The sequence below is a fragment of the Sorex fumeus genome, unplaced genomic scaffold, assembly GCF_029834395.1.
Source record: "Sorex fumeus unplaced genomic scaffold, SorFum_2.1 ptg000146l, whole genome shotgun sequence".
Classification (NCBI taxonomy): domain Eukaryota; kingdom Metazoa; phylum Chordata; class Mammalia; order Eulipotyphla; family Soricidae; genus Sorex; species Sorex fumeus.
The window spans coordinates 1,070,627-1,080,957 of record NW_026606203.1 but is presented as its reverse complement, the minus strand read 5'-3'; the positions used below and the strand labels follow the sequence as shown (position 1 = coordinate 1,080,957).

At 38.9% G+C, this 10,331-nt stretch overlaps 1 pseudogene; it reads left to right on the top strand.

The window, feature by feature from the left end:
* Window positions 1-3,524: 3,524 nt before the first annotated feature.
* LOC130016115 (uncharacterized) lies at window positions 3,525-3,623 on the top strand (annotated as a pseudogene).
* The last annotated feature ends 6,708 nt before the right edge of the window (window positions 3,624-10,331 follow it).

Sequence of the window (10,331 nt, the reverse complement as noted above, 5' to 3'; positions counted from 1 at the left end):
GAAGAAAGCAACCCACTCACAATCATGCCTCAGAAAATCAAGTATCTCAGAATCACCTTAACTAAGGAAGTGAAGGACCTATACAACAGAAAATAAGAGGACACGAAGAAATGGAAACATATCTCCTGCTTATGTATTGAGAGAATTAACATTGTCAAAATGACAATACTCCCCAAAACATTGTACAAATTCAATGTGATCCCTATAAAGATACCCATAATATTCTTCAAAGAAGTTTATCAATCACTCCTGAAATTCATATGGAACAACAAACGCCCACGAATAGCTAAAGCAATTCTTGGGAAAAAGACGATGGGAGGCCTCACCTTCCCCAACCTCAAACTCTACTACAAAGCGATAATAATTAAAACAGCATGGTACTGGAACAAAGGCAGAGCCGCCGACCAATGGAACATCATTGAATATACTGACACACACCTTCAAATATATGTTCATCTAATCTTTGATAAGGGAGCAATAAATGTGAAGTGGAGCAAGAAAGACTTCTTTAACAAACGGTGCTGGAAAAACTGGACAGCGACATGCAATAAAATGGGCTCAAACCTCTACCTAACAGCAAGCACAAAAGTCAGATGAAAATGGGTCAAAGACCTCAACATCAGAACAGAATTCATCAGGTACATTGAAGACAAGGTGGGCAAAACCCTCCACGACATTGAAGCTAAAGGTATCTTCAAAGATAACATGCCACTGGCCAAAAAAGTGAAAACAGAGATGAACAAAGGGGACTATCTTAAATTAAGTAGCTTCTGCACCTCAAAGGAAACAGTGACCAGAATACAAAGACAATCTACAGAATGGGAAAGGATATTCACCCAATGCCTATGTAATAAGGGGTTGATATCAACAATATACAAGGCTCTGGTTGAACTCTACAAGAAGAAATCATGCAACCCCATCAGAAAATGGGATGATGAAATGAACAGTAACTTTCTCAAAGAAGATACCAAATGGCCAAAAGGCACATGAAAAATGGTCTTCATCACTAATCATCAGGGAAATGCAGGTACAACCAACAAAGAGATATCACGTCACACCACTGAAACTGACCCACATCCAAAAGAACAAAAGCTACCGGTGTTGCCGTGGATGTGGGGAAAAAGGGACTCTCCTTCACTGCTGGTGGAAATGCGGACAGGTTCAGCCGTTTTGGAAAACAGTATGAACGGTTCTCCGAATACTAGAAATTGAGCTCCCATTTGACCCAGCAATATCACTCCTGGGAATATAGCCTGGAGAGGCAAAAAAGTACAGCCGAAATGACATCTGCACTTGTATGTTCATTGCTGCACTGTTCACAATAGCCAAAATCTGGGGAAAAAAACCCCTAGTGCCCAAGAACAGATGACTTGTTAATGACACTTTGTTTCATCTACACAGTGGAATTCTATGCAGCTGTTAGAAAATAAGAAGTCATGAAATTTGCGTAAAGTGGATCAACATAGTAAGTGAAATGAGTCAGAAAGATATGGACAGACATCGAAAGATTGTACTCATCTGTGGAATATAAAGTAACAGAATAAGAGACTAATACCCAAGAATAGAGTGATAAGGACTAGGAGGTTTGCTCCAGGCCTTGGAAGCCGACATCACATGCTGGGGGGAAAGGCAGCTCAGATAGAGGCCAGAACACCAACTAAAGGGTATTTGGAGGACCCGCTCTGGGTGGGAGATGCATGCCAAAAGTAGACCATAGAGCCATTCTTTCTGCCCCACCAAGATCACGATTTGACTCTCACAAGAGGCTATCCAGCATGACCACAGCCCCAGAGGCACATGGATCCAATTCGGAACCCAGAGGCTTTGGGCAGAAATGTGACTGAACTATTCATTAAGCTACGGCACCATTCTCCCTCAGGTGGGAAAGGGTATTTGTCGCTTCTGCCTTTCTCCCCCCTGGCGGCACGATGCCCACCACCTCAGAGATTATTGGACAGCCAGGTATGAGCTAGGGTGACAGGGCAACTACAGTCTCGTGGGATTGGGGGTGAGGGGTAAAACTAGCCCATTCGTCCTGCCAGCCAAGACCATGAGTTGCCCACCACGAGTGGCTCTCTGGCATGCCATGGCCCCAGAGAAAAAAAGAGCATGCCCTGCCACAAAGGCATGTTTTGGGGCATGGTGGGAGGAATACTGGTATCATGCACCAGTTACATCTCCATTCGTCCTAGCCCTGAGATTTTAGCAAGTGCCACATTGGAGGTTTTTTCACGGTCAGGGAAATGAGATACTTCATTGTTACTGGGTTTTGGCATATAGAACACACCACAGGTAGCTTGCCAGTCTCTGCCATGTAGGCAAGATACGCTTGGTAACCTGCCATGTTCTCTGAGAAAGAGAACTGGACAATATGAGTTGTTATCTTATCAACAAGATCCAGTATCTGGATCTTGGCCATTGATGGGATTACATGGCTCCAGAGGCAGTCCGTGGGTGTAACACTTAGCTACTGGAAGATGGGGGAACTGGATGGAGGAGGCCCATTCTTGGTCCGAGCAGTCTTGAATATCTCAGCTCCGGGTCCCGCACACCTGGGTTCCTCTGCCAGTTCCTTCATGCATGAGGCTCCTTCAAGTGTGGTGAGAGTGGTCTTAAGCATAACTATGGCTGGTTGCAGAGGTCTTCAGCTGCCAGGTCTCTGCTCGGGGTGGTGAGGGAAACTCAACCCACCCCCTCCAAGGGGCCCCAGTGAGGAAAGCCAGGTGCGGCATCAGGAGACTGCCATTTCAGAGATATTTGGACTTAATTTTTGATCGAAAAGTACACATCATTCAAACAGTTGTATGTGCTTAGTAATAAAATATTACACACATGTTCAATCACCTAAGAAAGCCCATTCTGCTCAGAGAACTAGATTTTTAATTACAGGTCTGTTTTGCCCATGTGGAATGACTGAGAATCACTATGAGTAGATATAAAACTCACTATACACCCAAAGATGCACACAGGTTACTTTGAGTCATCTGTGTTGTTAATGTGTCTGGGCCATTAAACTACATTGAGACCCTTTTTCTGTCCTTTACAGGAGCCTCATGAGTCTCACATTCCCTTCAAGTTTAACTTGTAATAAAGTGGAATGAAATCATCAATATGCTTCTCACCTCTTCCTTCAGGAGAAAAATCCTACTTACTTTCAAGGTGGTCAAAGTGCGGACAACGCCATCCACCGTTTTCTGGAGATGTACACGGGACCGAGGTGAGAATAGCAAAAGGCTCCAGTTTAATTTTCTTAATGAAGATTTCAGGGAAGAGCATTAAACAACACTGATTCTCTATCTTCCAAAAGAATTATTTTGCAAAACTGATGCCCCGGGTATGGTAAAATATAATATTGTAAAAACCATACTTTTCCTTCTGGGACATTAATGTTCTAAATTTATCACTTCAAGCTCCTTTGAAATACCTTCCTAGATTGGGAATCACTGTCTGCCATAGGAGTGAGTAAGGACAACACTCAGAGAAATCAGAAGAGAAAAATAGGGGAAAAAATCAACTCTTATACTGAGTTTGGCAACACATATACTAAAATTGAAATGATACAGAGATTAGCATGATCCTTACACAGAGATGACAGGCCAACTTGTAAATTGTTCCATATTTTTGTTGCATTAAGAATTAACAGGGATACTTTAAGCTAAGTCAAGCCCCACAAGTACTCCAAATTTCGACATAAAGATAGCAAAAATCCCTATCACAATGATCTCTCTCAACGTCAATGGACTAAATACACCAATTCAGAGGCACAGGACGGCAGGATGAAATAGAAAACTGAACCCAACATTCTGCTGCCTGCAAGAAATACATCTGAGCAATCAAAGCAACCATGGGCTAAAAGTAAAAGGCTGGAAAACAATTCTTCAAGAAAAGAACACCTCCAAAAAGCTGCAGTGGCAATACTAGTATCAGACCACATGAACTTCAGACTAAAGGTTATAAGAGACAGTGAAGGTCATTTCTTAATGATCATGGGATATGTACATCAGAAAGAACTCACCCTCCTCAATGTAGATGCTCCTAATGACAGACCAGCAAAATACGTAAAAACAACTTCTAATAGACTTAAAGAAATCATTGATAGCAACACAATACTAGATGGAGATTTCAACAGTACTTTCTCACTTCTCAATAGATCAAACAGACAAAAACTCGGCAAGAAAATATTTTATTTGAGGGAAGTAATGAACAACCATTGGCTTAGAGAAGAAATCAAGGAGGAAATAAAAAGATTCCAGAAAAAATGACAACGAGGAACTACCAAAACTTGTGGGACAGAGCAAAAGCAGTTCTAAGAGGAAAGTTTATAGCTCCGCCAGAATTCAACTGGAAGAAAGAAAGGGCCTACAAAAATAACTTACAGCTCAAGATTTTGGAAAATGACCAAGAAAAGGAGTCCAAACTAGCCAGGAGGAAAGAAATAATAAAACCTGGAGCAGAAATCAATGAGATATAATCCCAAAATACAATTCAGAAGACCAACAAAAGCAAGATATGGTTCTTTGAGAAAATAAATAAGATCGATAAACCACTAGCAAGACTCACAAAAAGAAAAGAGAAAGAATCCTAATAAACCGAATCAGAAATGCAAAGGGAGGCATCATAATAGAAACTACAAAATCCATAGGATCATCAGAGATTATTTTGAGAATCTTTAAAGCAGGAAATGAGAGAATCTGAAATAAATTGATAAATTACTGGATTCCAATTACCTCCCAAGGCTGAACAAAGAACATTTTGAAAACTCGAACCCATCACTACAAGGAAATTGAAATGATAATCAAAAGTATCCCCCAAAACAGGAGCCCAGGCCCAAATGGATTCACTAATGAAGTATTTCAAACCTTTCAGGAGGACCTACTGCCAATATTTTTTAAGATTTTCCAGGAAATTGAAGAAACAGAAATACTCCCAAGCAATTTCTATGAGGCAAAGATCACCCTGATATACAAATCAGACAGAGAAACCACAAAAAAGAAAATTACAGACCTATTTCTTTGATAAATACAGATGCAAAGATCCTCAAGATTATACCAGCAAAGAGAAATCAGAAACTCCTCAAAAGGTCACACTCTATGACCAAGTAGGTTTATCTTGCGGATGCAAGGATGGCTTAACATTCTCAAGTCAATCAACAGAATACACCATCTCAATAAAATAAAGATAAAAATCATATGATAATATCAATAGTTGTAGATAAAGCATTTGATGAGATCCAGCACCCATTCATGATGAAACACTCTCAACAAAATGGGAGTTGAAAGTACTTTCCTCCATCTAGTCAAAGCAAACTACTACAAACCCACACCAAGCATTATTCTCAATGGGGAAAAACTAAAGGCTTGGAGAAAAATCAATGAGCTAGATTCCCAAAATACAATCAGGCACAAAACAAGTTACCCACTCTCACCACTCCTATTCAACATAGTACTTGAAGTACTTGCCATATGATTTTGGTAAGAAAAAGATATCAAGGGCATCCAGATAAAAAAAGGAAGAACTCAAGCTTTTACTATTTGGAGACGACATGATAGTATACTTAGAAAATCCCAAAGAATCTAGCAAAAAGCTCCTGGGAAGAATAGATTTGTTTACTAAAGTAGCATATTACAAAATCAATATCCAATAGTCCATGGCTTTCCCAAATACTATTAATGAAAGAGAAAAAAGAGAGAGGCGAAAAACAAACCCATTCACAATAACCTCAGAAAATCAAGTATACTAGAATCAACTAAAAATGTTAAGGACCTATACAAAAAACACTGTACAAAACACTACTTCATGAAATAAAAGAGGATATGAGGAAATGGAATCACATCCCATGCTCATTGATTGAGAGGATTAACACTGTCAAAATGGCAATACACCCCACAGCGCTATAAAGATTTAATGCACTTTCTATGAGGATACCCATAACATTTTTCAAAGAAATAGATTAAACCCTCTTGAAACTCATACACAACAATAAACTCCCATGATGAGCTAAAGCAATCTTTGGTAAAAAGAAGAAGGGAACAGCTTCCCCAACTTCAAACCCTACTACAAAGTCGTAGTAATCAAATTAGCATGATATTCAGATAAAGACAGGCCTCAGATCAATGGAATATAGTCAAATATCCTGACGCTGGCCCTCAGATTATTATTACCTAATGTATCATAAAGGCTCAATAAATATGAAGTTGAGCAAGGAAGTCTCTTCAACAAGTGCTGCTGGGAAAACTGGTCAGCAACATGCAAAAAAAATTTAACTCAGACCTCTTTATAGTGCCAGGCACAAAGTCAGATCAAATGAATTAAAGACCTCAATATCATACCTGAATTCTTAAGATATATGGAGAAAAATGTGGGAAGATCCCTCCATGACATTAAAGCTAAGGGAAACTTCCAGAATGATACACCACTGACCAAGGAAGAGGAAGTGAAGATAAACAAATGAGACTACATTAAACTAAGAAGTTTCTGCAACTCAGAAAAAATGGTGACCATGATAAAAAGAGAGCCCACATAATGGGGAAAAATTATTTATGCAATACCCATACAATTAACCCCTTATTGTATATAACCCAAGATATATATGGCACTGGTAGAACTTTATGAGAAAAAGACATCCAACCCCACCAAAACATGAGGAGAAGAAATGAACAGAAACTTCCTCAAAGAATAAATACAAATGACCAAAAAACAGAGGTAAAATTTTCTACATCATGAATCATCAGGGAGATACAAATCAAAACAGCAATGAGATATCTCATACCACAGAGATTGACACACATCAAAAAGAACAAGAGCAACCAATGTCAGCATGGAAGTGTGGAGAAAGGGTCTCTTCTTTACTGTTGGTGGGGATGCCGATTGCTTCAGCCTTTTCGGAAAACAATATGGGCATTTCTCAGAAAGCTACAAATTGAGCTTCCATGAATCCAGCAATACCACTTTTGGCAATATACTCCCAGGCCCCAAAACACACAGCAGAAATGCTATCTGCACTTCTATGTTCATTGAAGCACTATTCACAATAGTGAGAATCTGGAAACAACTTGTATGCCCAAGAATCCTCAATGATTAGTTAGAGAAACTATGGTATATCTAAACAATGGAATACTATGCAGCTGTTAGTGAAAATGAAGTTATGAAGTATGCTTATAAATGGATGTACATGAAGAGTATCATGCTGAGTGTGATGAGTCAGAAGGAGACAGACAGATATAGGATTTTATTCATTTGTGGGATATGAAAAAACATAACTTTAGATTAATACCTTAGGACAGTAGAAATAAGGGCCAGGATGATTGGTCCACTGTTAGAAGCCTACCTTATGGGCTGGGGGAGATGGCAGTTGGGATCGAGAAGAGACCACTATGACAAAGATAGTTGGAAATGATCATGCTGGAAAAGAACTGTGAAGTGAAAATAGGTAAAGGAAGAAACATGGTAACCTATCAGTTCCTGTGTTGTAAACCATGATGCCTCAAAAGGGAGAGATCGGTAGATGGGTAGATAGGTAGAATAAAGGGAGAGACAGGGGGCGGGGGTGAGGAGAGAGAGAGGGAGAGAAAGGATTTCAGGGGGAAAACTGGGGACACTGTAGGTGGGAAATGTTCACTGGTGGAGCAATGGGTCTTGGAACACTGTATGACTGAAACCTACTCATGAACAGCTTTGTATCTCTTTATGTCCTAGTGATTCAGTCAACCACTCATGGTGATTCAGTCAATCACTCAATCAATCAATAAGTAAATAAATAAAAATCAACTCTTTGGACCCAACCATACCTAGAGGGCACTCCAGCTTTATAGGTACATGAATCAAGTATCTTCTTAGTTTAAAATGAGTGTGGTATGAGTTTGTCACTTTCAAACATAAGAATTCTGATTAATCACCATGGAATGTTTGTTTAATATAATGTTTTCTGAATAATTTTTATGAGACAAGATCTGTGAATAAAACCTTCAAGTGAAGAAAACAACATTCAATTATTTCTGTCACTTATTCATTTATTCAATTATTATTATGGAGAATAGGATTCAGGTGAGAAAATGAGAAATCTTTTACTTATAGCATGAACCTCTAATGTCTGGACTGCACATTTCTAACATCTTTAGAATGGCTATAATATAGCTAGTTCTGCTTGAGAAATAATTGACTTCTGTCCAATATTCTGAATTTTGCCTTATTGTGTGGCCTGAATAAGTATTTCTATGAATAGAAATTATTAATTATCATTAGAACCCACTTGAATGTTAACAATACTGTGATTTATATTTTAATCTAATTACTTTTTCTAAAAGAGATAAATTTGGATGTGGCAGATTAAATCCAATTGAGTCCTGAAGAGGTCAGGGAGTAAATGAAAATTATAGGAAGAATTTGATGAATTGGGGAGGGGAAGGGCTTAAAGGCCAACATATTTCACCACCTGAATTTAATAAAATTTATTTATTACATTCTCATAATGAATGACAGCATCACTTGGTACAGTAGTTCAGGTGAAATATAGGATTTTTCTAAGAAAACACACACACACGGATACATGCACACACACTCATTCTCTTTCTCTCTCTCTCTCTCTCTTACTCACACATGCATGCATGAATTCTTATAAACTCAACATTCTCACACAATAGCACTCATAAACACACACACTTATAATCTCTTCCCATCTTTCCACCCTCCCCTGCAGTCTGCACTACCCCTGATCCCTATCTCCAGCTACTTAAATACATGCTACCCATCTACAATTTTCATCCAAGCAATTGCTAAAGAAAGAACAAAAGTGTTCATGTGTGTACATATTTACTCATTTTATTTTGCCTCCTTTATATACCTTAGGCCTTCAACATTTTAAAAACGCAATACTGTTTATTATAGAATATACCACTGCCACCCCTAATATCTACAAGCTACTAGAGAAAAATAAATTATCAAAGAAGCTACACAACAGTCCTGAATTTTCTTGTTTGGTATCAATTAACCTCTAACAAATTTTATAATAGGTTGGGTCCAAAATGCTGCTGCGTGTCAGTATTTCCTGGGGCACTATCTTGAGAATCCAAGTATGGAAACCCTTGCTCATAGCATTGTCACTCCCGGTGTGGGTGTGGGCAGCAGCATTGATGGTACCTGACCACTTTTTTTTATGCATTGCCTCACTTTTTATTCTTTTAATGCTTATTACTGAAACACCAGGAGGTACAGTTGTAGACTTACAAATTTTTGTGCTTGGGTTTCAGTTATACAATGATCCAGTACCCATCCCTCAATCAGTGCCCATTCTCTGCCATTTATATATTTTTTTAATTTTTGTTAGTGAAACACCATGAGGTACAGTTATAGATTTACAAATTTCTGTGCTTGGGTTTCAATTGTACAATGATCAAATACCCATCCCTCCACCAGTGCCCATTTTCCACCACTACGGGTCCCAGTGTCCCTCCCACCCCCTATCCCCCAATCCCACCATGCCTTTGTGGCAGGGCATTCCCTTTTGTTCTCTCTTTCCTTTTGGGTGTTGTGGTTTGCAAAAGAGGCATTGACTGGCAATCATGTTGGTCTATACTCTACTTTCAGAATGCTTCTCCAATCCTGGGAGGATCCTCCAAACACCCTTTATTTGGTGCTCCTTACTCTATATGAGCTCCCTTTCCCCCTAGAATGTGTGGCTGGATTCCAAACCATGGAGCAAAACTCCTGGTATTAATCTCACTGGCCACTTTTTGAATGAAAGCTGGTGTCTCTGGTTCCATGCCAAACAATTTAAACAAGCATCTGCAATAAAGGTTCCCCACTTATTTTGTGAAATGAGAGTCTTTCTTAAGAGCCTTTCAGACTGGAGTGATAGCTCACTGGAACGACTGTGGACTTTGCCTGTAAAAGAAGCAGACTCTTTTCCTGGCACAACATAGTACCCTGAGCAACACTGGAAGAGACCCTTGAGCCAAAGCAGCACCTGAACATGACTGGATGTGTCCCCAAAGAACCAATACTCATCAGAACATCTAGTTAGAGTAACCGTCAACAAAATAGTGCCTCTTTTCTCCATTCATAATACTCAAAGTTCTGACTGCAATATCATTAAGAATACTAAATAGTTCCTGTAAATTTTATTCTTCTTCACATATATTTACTCTAAAATAATTTAGATTTCGTTTTAAACTACAGGTAAAAAAGTAAAATTATAACTTTTTTAAAAATTTAAAATTAACGCCTATACATAGCCAGGTAAGACTCAAAAAATTAAAAAGCAAGCAAGCAAGAAAGAAAGAAAGAAAGAAATTAAAAATTAAAAACAATGTTGTTTACAGTGCTAAGGATCAATC